This window comes from Desmodus rotundus, chromosome 8 (assembly GCF_022682495.2).
Source record: "Desmodus rotundus isolate HL8 chromosome 8, HLdesRot8A.1, whole genome shotgun sequence".
Lineage (NCBI taxonomy): Eukaryota > Metazoa > Chordata > Mammalia > Chiroptera > Phyllostomidae > Desmodus > Desmodus rotundus.
The window spans coordinates 31,083,618-31,094,231 of NC_071394.1; positions in this window are offsets into that span (position 1 = coordinate 31,083,618).

A 10,614-nucleotide genomic window follows, 5' to 3' on the forward strand; every position below is an offset into this window, starting at 1 on the left:
AGTTCACATGTGTACTTGCAGGTACATATAAGTTCACATATGTACTTATAAGTACGTATAAGTTCTAGGCAGGAAGACATAGGAAGAGTGAAGAGTCACATTTCTCCTATTTTATCAGGAAAGCACAGGCTTTGCCAAAATACTTCTGCTTATAAATCATTGGTTGGAACATTGGTTGGACCACCCCTAGCTGCAAGGGAAACTTAAAAGGGAAGGCAAGGGAAAAAATGGCGGAGCATGGGTACAAATGAGAACATTCTTGGGCCCCACCCCAGACCTACTGAATCAGAAATTCTGGGGGTAAGGCCCAGTGGTCTGTATTGTAACAAGCCCGCTAAGTGATTCTGATTCAGCTGAAGTTGGAGAAACACAGTCATATCTAACAGTGAGCATTATGGTGGGGGAAAAAATCCTAGGCTAGAATTCAAATCACATGTTTTTGTGGAATGATGCCCAGCCAACTGAGCCACGCTGGTCAGAGCAGAACTCACATATATTTTTACTGCAAGTTTTGTTACTTGCCAGCCAGGAGACCTTAGTTTTCTGATTTCTAAAATGGAAATAATAATGATTGCCCTGACTTTATTCATTGAATTGCTGTGAGGCCCATTTAAATAATGTAGATGAAAAATGTAAATCATTGGACAATTGCACTGATTTAAAAAAAATTCTTACCCAGTGAGAGAGGAAGGGGGGAAAGGAGAGGGAGAAACATCAGTGTGAGAGAGAAACATATTGGTTACCTTCTCATACACACCTGACTGGGGATCGAACCCACAACCTGGTTATGTGCCATGACTGAGAATCAAACCTGTGACCTGCTGTGCTACAGGAAGCTGCTCCAACCAACTGAGCCATACTGGCCCGGGTGCACTGATTTTAAAATTGTAAAAGTTCTTGTTAAATAAATAAAAAGTTGGCTGGTGCTAAGGAAGAAGTTCCATATGAGGTGACTCTTAGAGTTCAGAGACAAAATAAAACTTAAGAGTATGATGGTAAATTTCATGTGTGGATGGAGAACCCTGTCTAATACAGAGAAGAAGTTTTCTAACTGGGACTGAGTGCTCTATTTTATTGTGCTCCTCTCTATTGTAGGTCAACATTTCAGAAACGGGATATTCTCCTGGCACCGTTTCTAATGTTTGGGATGATTGTACATAATCAATACAAGACCAGAAATGTCCATGTGTTGGCCTCTTAAAGTCTCGATGTCTTTCACAAGACATTTTCTGGGGGTAATGATGGTAGAGGAATCTTGCAACAGGCTGATCACAGTTATGTAGCTGACGCATTCAGTAGAGTACACAATGCCCTGGGAAAGCAAAACTACCCGTAAAAAGTATAAAGAGATTTTTAAAAGTTACGACACTAAGGGACAAAAATAGAAATTGAAACCACAGACGTTCAAAATACACTCTTATCAAAAACAAATGTTTGTATCAGCCGCAGTGGTTGCTGCTACAGGTGGTTTCCATGAGAGGAAAGAGGACAGACGTGGTTTCAAAACAAATACTTTAGACAGAGGATAATGAAATGGAGCACTTGGGGGAACAGCTTGTAAAAAGATGTGCAGCAAATGGACAGGATTTGGTGTTCTGCCATTTGTATTAAAAATACCGAGACGCCACAGTCTGAGCGCCGAGGAGAGTGTCCACTCCTCACTGTAGTAAAACCTGCTCTCTCAATCCTGTGTTTCTCCCTTCCAAAACAGACACCCACGTAACAGGAACCGAGAAGTTTTCACCAGCGAACTTGGACAGTTCATCAGCTGCTCACTAGGTACCAGGAAGGTCATAGTCAGATCTACACTAGTCTTCACCTAACCTTCTCAGGTTTGGAAGTTGCCGTGACTGAAATAGCAGAGCCAAGCCAATGTCAGGAGATTGACCTGTCTACTCAGGTGAAAAGGACAGTGTCAAGAAAGGTTGACAATGCTAGGAATACACTCAAAACCAATAAAGTGTGCACTTTAAATGGGTGGATTGTATGACATGTGAATTATATCTCAATAATCCTGTGGCTTAGTTGACTGAGCACCGGCCTGCGAACCCAAAGGTCACTGGTTCTATTCCTAGTCAGGGCACATGCCTGGGTTGGGGGCCAGGTCCCCAGTTGGGGGCAAGAGGCAACCGATCAATGTTTCTCTCCCTCTCTTTCTCCCTCCCTTCCCCTCTCTCTAAAAATAATAAATAAAATATTTTTTAAAAAGTAAAGCTGTTACCAAAAAAGAAGCGGGGGGGGGGGGGGAGGAGGAGAAGAAAAAGGAGGAGGAGAAGGAGGAAGAGGAAGGGTTTGCAGGCAAAGGATTCCATGACACAGAGGCTGTGGGGCAGCAAAGAAAATGTGTGCATGTCCATTAAATTTGTCTGTACAAAATGTGAAGCCAAGGCTTATTTATTGATTGATTTGTTTAACATCTGGGCTCCAACACGCAAGTACTATGATAAGAGGGTTTGTAGAAGCAAAAGCATGAAGCCATGAAGTCACGTGTTCCTCGGCGCTGGTGAAAGAGGGTAGCAATCCGCATATGCAAAGTCTGAAACGGGCTGACCTGAAGCCAAGCTCAGGTCAAATAAATAGGCCAACACTGGATTACAGATTCAAAATGCTCACCGTTTTTGGAACTAGATTTCGGGGGGGGGGGGGGGGGGGTTAGTTCATCAATCAATCACATGGAGCCTCACCTATGTCTCTTCCTTCCTCTTCCGTGAACCCATGACCTACCTCCCTCACCCCACCCAAGCCCTGAGGGCCATGGCGGTAGGCAGCTGGGACAGCTATAATTCCATGTGTGACCATGTTTCCTCTGCTTCCTTCCTGGGGAATTGTTATGGTGATTACTGCTCCCAAGGACAGGTACTGAAATGTAGTTGATGGGATAGAGAGTCTCAGAGTTAGAATTTCTGGGGTCAAGTGCAAACCCTACCACTCACAAGTTAGTGACCCCTGTAAGTCATTTAACACCTCTTGATCCCATCCTCTCTCGGGCATTTGAGGACTTTGCTACTGTAATGATGCCTCTCTCTCCTGCAGCCACAGTTTCAGCTTCTCCACCATGCCATTCTCGCCAACAACATCAGCAGCTGAAATTTCTCACCCAGTAAAATTTCAAAATAAAAACAAAACCTCCCCGTCTCCCCCATTAGACTCTAGTTCCATCGCAATCCTTTGCTCTCCCTCACAGCAAAATTCCTAACAAAGAATTTCTTAGTGTTATGGGCTGCATCGTGCCCCTCCCCCATTCCTATATGGAAGCCCTAACCCCCAGCATCTCAGAATGTGTCTGTACTTGAAGGGAGGGCCCTTAAAGGGGTGATTAAGTTACCGGGGTAGGATTAGAACACACAACACTGACAGAGGGAAGACCTCTGTGTGAGGAGGACAAGGTAGAAGGGCGCCATCCGCAAGCCAAAGAAAGAGGTCACAGGAGAGACCAACCCTGTTGACACCTTGATCTTGGACTTCCAGCCTCTAGAACTGTGAGAAAATTAATGCCCGTTGTTTAGGTCATCCAGTCTGTGGCACTTTGTGATGGCAGCCAGAGCAAACTAATAGACTTAGACTTTCTCCATTTTCTCACCTCCTAGGCTCTCTTTCTTGTGATTTTCTTTTTTCTTGTTAACCCACACTAGTCAGGACTCCATAGCCACCCACCCACCAAACTTCTCATCCAAGATTACCGATGACCGCCGTCTTGCCAGACCCAGAGCCCACTTTGCTGACCTCATCACGTTCAGCTTCTCCACAGTTGGTCACACTTCCCTTCTTGAAGACATTTCGGCACTTGATTTCGTTATCACACTAAGTTGTCACTCACCTCATGGGCTGCTCCTTCTCAGGCTTTTTAGCTGAATATTCCTTATCCCTTTTTCTCCTACAAGTCAGAGCTCCAGGCCCAGGTCTCAGTCCTCTTCTCCGCCCACAGTCTGTCCCCAGGTCATTCCATCCAGTTCTATAGATTTAAATATTATTAAAAAGCTGATAAGTCACACATTTACATACCAGTCCCAACCTGTCCCTTAAGCTCCAGGCTCGAATATTCAGTTGCCTGAACATTTCCTCCTGGGTATCCAAAAAGCATTTTAAGTTCCACACGTCTAAAACTGCAGACCACTGCCTCTCATTTCCCCTCCCATTTAGAATGAAATCCAAACTTCTCACCCGCTCACAAGTTCCCTTGTGAAGGGGCTCTGCCCACCTTTCTGAATTGTCTCCTCCCACTGCCCCCTCCCCTCACTGCCGTGCAGCCGCACCGCGTGTCCTCTAGTGCACGCCCGGCTGTTCCTGCCCCTCGTGGAGTCACTGGTTAGAGCTTCACAAAGCTACTTAATCCTTTACATCACTCAGGCGTGGCTCAAAATTCCCCTCCTGGAGAGGCCTTCCTTGACCCCTGTCTCGCATATCACTCTCCTGAAGGCTGTAGAACTCAGTACACTTAGGTTGCACTTAAAATATTTTAGTAACCTTATACCACACATTATATTAAGAGGTCTATGTGCATGATCTCATTTAATCCTCAGAACAATGTAATGAGGCATTCTTATCACCCCCATTTTACAGATGCAGAAGCTGAGGCTAAGAGGACTCACATAGCTTGCACTAAGGCCTGATTCCAGAACTAGTGCTCCTAGCCATTAGGTTCAGCTGTTTCTCACTGTGAATGCTGTTCTTAATTATGAACAACATGGCTTCCAGGAGTTTACTTTTCAGGATTGATTGGTTTCAACTGCACGTGTGTTTGAGCAGGCAAAGTAACTCAGGTGGACCACTGTGTGCTAGGGAAGGGCTTGTTTAAACATTTAGATAATACAAAATGCAAATGAGCTAAGGACAAATTCAAACGTGGCTCTAGGCCACCACTGTGGTTCTTGCTTATAGACTTACTAAAGATGAGGATATTTTATTCTTAACCCTGTGTTTTTAGGGCTCAAGTTCTCAAAAGCGATTGAAGCTTTTAAGCTTCAGGGTTTTCTTTTTCCTTTTAAAAAATCCTATTTTCACAATGTGGTTGGAAATAAAATCCTTAGACAAAATTCTATGTGGTGGTAAGAACAAACATTTATTGAACACCTACATGTCCCAGACACTTTTCTGCTTTTATTGTCTCTCTGAGTGGGATTCGTTTCCCTCTTCTACAGTTGAGGAAACTGAGGCACTCAGGAGCTAAGTGACTGTCCCTGTTACAGAGCAGGAGCTCTCTACTATCCTATCCCTTCCTTACCGGATAGCAAACGCTCCGAAGTGGTTTTGCCTTCCCATCATGGAATACAATTGATTCCCTGAGGCCCAATCTGTGAGGCCTATTTTCAGGGCTCTAAAATTTAGTTCCATGATATAATAATAAATACGAAAAGTTCCTTCTCAGGGACCTAATGCCATTCTGCAAAGGCATATACCCCAAAACAAAAGGAAAAAAACCAAAAGAATGCAAAGGAGTTCAAAGTTCTGTGGCCAGTCTTCTTCGACCTGTAGTCCGATGGGTCTGCTCAGGTAACCATCAGATACCAGATCGCCCCAAGTTCTCAGTGACACCGTTTAGCACAAGAACAGTGCTAGTCCCTGAACACAAGCACTCTGCCTCTGGCCTCTGCACTGGCTGTTCTGGCGGCCTGGGCTGCCTCTGCCCTCACGCCCTTCCAATCTTGCTGCACAATGCCACCTCCTCAGAAAAGTTCTCCTGACCATCCTACCTCCCCACCAGCCTCTCTCTAACCCTTTACCGAGCTCTGTTTTTTTCCCAGCACTCATTACATTATATATTTACTTGCTTATTATATTTTGCTTATCTTCTCCACTAGATGGAAGCTTCGTGAGGGCTGAGACTTTGTCTGTTTTGTGCCTGGATTAGAGTTGGTGCTTATTAAATAATTATTGAATGAATGGACGGATGCTGTGAACAGAGTAGGTCTGAATGAATGGGTGGATGGTGTTCGACCTTTACAGGGCTACGCTATTCATACCCTCCCTCTGTCTGATCTACAAAGGGAAAGACCTGACTACAACCACCGAAGAGGAGTGAAGCAGGAGAGGCCCCGAAAGACTAGAAATCCAAAACCTCCTGCCTCAGATTATCAACATGCTTAGGTCTGGCTGTGCCAAAACCATGAAAACCCTGGACATTTAAGAACACAAATTAATCTTGCAAAATGGAATGGATATTTAAGGTGGTTAATTCCACAGAAAAGAGTAACCCAATAAACAAGTTTTCCTTAAATAGGCAGACTAGGCACCTGTGTAGCTTACATAAGTAGCAATCATGTTGTCAGCGTCATCCTTTTGAGAATGGCAGAAAGACATGTTCTGCTCAAGCTGTCCCCACAATAGAGTGATTCATGGTAACAGACCCCACCTGAGGCTGCTTCTGGCACCTGCAGACCGCTGGGCAGTGACCCAGAAGTGGCCCTGTGAGTAAAGAGGTAGCTTTGGCAGTGGGAGCTTTGCTCACACACTTGAGATAATGCTGTGACTTCCCCAGAACTGGGCCGGCCTGCCCCACACAGTGGGTCTCTTCAAGCTTATGGAGGCACATCCTGTGTCATGTTCTGGGCCACATCCCTTTAGGGTGGCTCGCTCTGCGCTGCTGTAAGGATGGGCTTTCATATAATTTTAAATAATGGGGTACATTGTGCATTCACCTAGAAACTGAACAGCCTGTAAAGTCAGGACTTGACAGAAACTGGAGAAAGCACCCTGAGTCTGGGGAACTCCTGGCTCTCACCTTCCCGCCTATGCTACCACAGCTCCTGAGGGCTCTTGTCCCCACACACCGGCTGCTGCTTGAGGGGATCCCATCTCCCTTCTCCTTTCTGGTGCCTCAGCCAGCACACAGGCCCCTTTTCATTTTCAGGATTTTCTTTCTTTTTTTTTTTTTAATCCTCACCCGAGGACATATTTATTGATTTTAGAGAGAGGGGAAAGGAGAGAGCAAGGGGGAAGGAAACACTGATGTGAGAAACATCGATCAGTTGCCTTATGTACTGACCAGGCACCGAACCTGCAACCTAGGCATGTGCCCTGGGGATTCAAACCCATGACCTTTTTGTTTACAGGACAACACTCCAACCAACTGAGCTATACCAGCCAGGGCATCAGGATTTTATTTCTAATCACCATGTGGACATAGGATTAAAAAAACTAATATGTGGGACTACAAAGCTTCCAGGATCTTCAAAAGCTATTACACTTATGGCCTTGGTATCATTTCTGACTTCTTCCAGAAATGGTAACTGGCAGCCCAGCTAGATTTCTGTTTTCTGCTTTTATTTCAGAAATTGGGAGTTCACTAAACCTCTTGCTTCCTTCTGTTTCAGGCTTTCTGCAGACAAAGACAGATCCTTTCTTCCCTTTCTTGGGACAACAGGTTTCACTGGAACTCCAAGTGATTGTTCTTCTAAATTAAAAACAAAACCAATAACTATTCTGTCTTTTCCAAACACCTGACAACATGCTGGCTGGATTGCAGAAGCTCAGAAGACCGTATTTATCGATGGACAGATTCAAAATAACCTGGGCCGGCTTCACTTTTGAGTTCTCCTCAGTACAGATGGGATGACTTGTTGTTTCTTGTCCCGAGGTTGCCCCGAGTAGCCACTCTACGGGGTTCCCCATCTGCAGCTTGGTTGGAAACAACATTCTTTAGCAGCCTTGATGCAATTGGCAGGGCAATGCCACAGCCTGCCTTTGGAGGCAGGAGGCAGGGGCATCAGCTACATTGTTTCTGGATGTTGGCATAAATGCGGCCCTGCCCTGTGGTCCTTCAGAACAAAAAAACTTGAGGTTGAATCCCTTTTGTTGGGATAGATAAGGGAGTGTATTGAGCTTCATGGAAGACAGAGGACTCTGACAGATGGGGAAAGGGTCGCCCCCAAAGCAGGGGGTCGGCCTGGAAGTGGGTACTATGGCAACCCACTGAGAATTATCCTTCAAATTAAAGGATGGTTGGATTCACTGGGTCTGCCCAGGCGGAGAACCCGGCTGGGTCTTTGTCAACCGACAGATGAGAGGCTACTTTGCAGCTGTGTGATTTGACGGTTGGGTTGTGTTCAGACAGCTCTCTCCTGTGGGGATGACATCACTCCCGAGTCTCACTGCATATGTGTATGTAAACCAGTGGCAGGCCAAGAAGGGATGCAGCGGGAAAGGCTCACCCCAGCTACAGCAATAAGCAGTGGATTTCTCTGTGTGTATATAGAGAATATTAAAAGTGACTAAAAGTCAGTTTTATTTTTGAAAAATTATTGATTTTAGAAAGAGGGGGGGAGAGAGAGAGAAAGAGAGAGAGAGAAACATCGATTTGTTGTCCCACTTATTTATGCATTCACTGTTGCTTCTTGTGTGTGCCCCGACCAGGGATCACCCACAACCTGATGTATCAGGACGACACTCTAACCCACTGAGCTACCCGGCCAGCGCTTGTTTGTTATTACTTTCCTGCACAAACAGTTCCAAATAATGTCAGTGATAAAATATTTTTCCCTCACAAGAGCAGACTTCCCCGCACCCCCACCACCACTAGCTTCGTACACCACTGGGATAAACAAGCACCAGGTGGGAAAATTATAAATCAGCAATAGAGTGAACAGAAAGCAAATGACGCCTAAGATAAGATAAAAAATGTTTTTATGCCCAAAACTCCACTTTGTGCGATGGGCCTTTCTATTGTTGAGCTTTGTGTTTGTTACCTATTGCTGCTTCTAAAACCACCCCAACTTTTAGTGCCTTAGAGCACAAATCATTTATGTGCTCACAATTCTGCGATTTTGGCAAGTCTCAATGAGAATGCCTCATCTCTGTGCCTGTAGGGCTGGCACTTCCTGGTGGGCATTTTTACTCGTAGAAGTCTGGTGTCTCAGCTGGAATGGGCTAAATATCTAGGGGTGGCCAAGCATCTCGCTCTTTCTGTGTGGCCCTTCCACAGAGATAGGTTAGGCTTCCTCACAGCATGGTGGTCTCTCCTTAGAGTGACTTTCCAGAGTGCAAAGCAGTTGTCAGGCCTTCTTAATGTCTGGTCTTAAGAGTCCTAAAACATTATTTCTGCCACATTCTATTGGTCAAATCAGTCACAGGGCCAGCCCCGATTCTAGGGGAAGAAAAAGACACATTGTCTTTTCTCACATTGAGAAACAGTGAGGAACATCGTGTACCTCACATTGTTTTCTCAATCATAACAGGCATTGAGTGCTTTCACATTCTGCCTTTCATGGTGACAAAACTTATCAAGTTGGAAAAGATAAGTCTAGACTTGACTTTTAAAAACTAAGACCCTTACAATCATCACACCATGGTTTGAATGGAAAGATGGCCTCTTGATGCATTACTGAGAAACAAGAGGTGACAGGACTCCAGGCATAGCAATGGCACTTGAGAGACAATATTAAGATAGGCCTGATTTGCCCAAACCTAAAATCCAAAGCATGCTCAGTTCTATGAGACTGTCCAGTCCACAGGTTACAGGTTTGGTCTACCTCCTGAGAAAACCTCAAATGGGCACCATATTTTGGTTATTATTTCTGGGTGTCAGATAATCCTCGGCACTTTGATTTACGCCTGTCAAAATCACTACTGTTGGAGACAGACTGACCCCAGGACTCTTCTGAGGATCAGAATGTGAGTCTTCCAGACACTGTAAAGTATGCTACAGATACCTGCTGAAGGCTGCCATAAATTCCACCCCGGGTCAGAGAATTGCATCTCTGCCCAGACAGGATCCACATGAGAGCAGATCTGCATCAACTGATTCGCTGGTCTTTTCCAGGCACAGCTAATCCATCTCTACACATACAGAGCTTTGGTTTGGAAAGCATTTTCAAACCCAATGTCTCATTTTCTTCTCACTATAAATAATCGGGTGATCAGGTGGGTCCTGTGTAGATGCCCACAGCTTGCACTTATAACAGTAGAATAGAGGTCATAACCTCCTTGGGACACTGGAGAGCTTCGATGCAGAGCCTGGGGAAGAAGCAGCTTTCCTAACTCTTCCTCCTCCGGGGTTTTTCCAGGGTGCTTTGTCGCCTGCTGGAGCAGAAGGCTCTTCAGCTCCTGTCCTCTTGGCTTTCGGGCCTGGTCTGATGGCCTCTTCTGCCTTGCCCTTCCATAGGCTGAATCCTGAGCCTGTGGGCAAGTGCAGCCAGCATGACACAGCGAGGTGGGGCCCGACTCCCTACCTTCAAAAGGAGGTTGGGTAACCCTGAATTCCCCTTGTCTGGAGCCCAGACTTCCCATCCAAGAAGGCCAGGAAGTGGGCCTGCCGGACAGTGGTGTCTGTGGTTTTACATTGGCTTGAACGGGCCTCTTGGGGTCTTTGGACTCCATAACGCTCAATGTCCACTATCTTCCTCTCACAGTTAAAAAAAAAAAATTAAAAAGGTGTTTTGAGTCCCTTTGTGCTACAAACCGTTGGCCAAAGGAATAACAGGAGTCTGGGATTTCCCTTTCGCCCTTCGCGCTCTTTCTCACACTCCTGCAGGTTCCCATTTCTGTCCCCCATTCGCTCCAGTGCCAGCCCCGCCGAACCCCCACTCTCCCTCCCTTCCGCTCGCCCCTACAGTCTCCTCCCGACGCCCGGCGCCCGGCTTTTGTTGCCCGGGCTTGTTTCTAACTTGAGAGTGTTGCCGG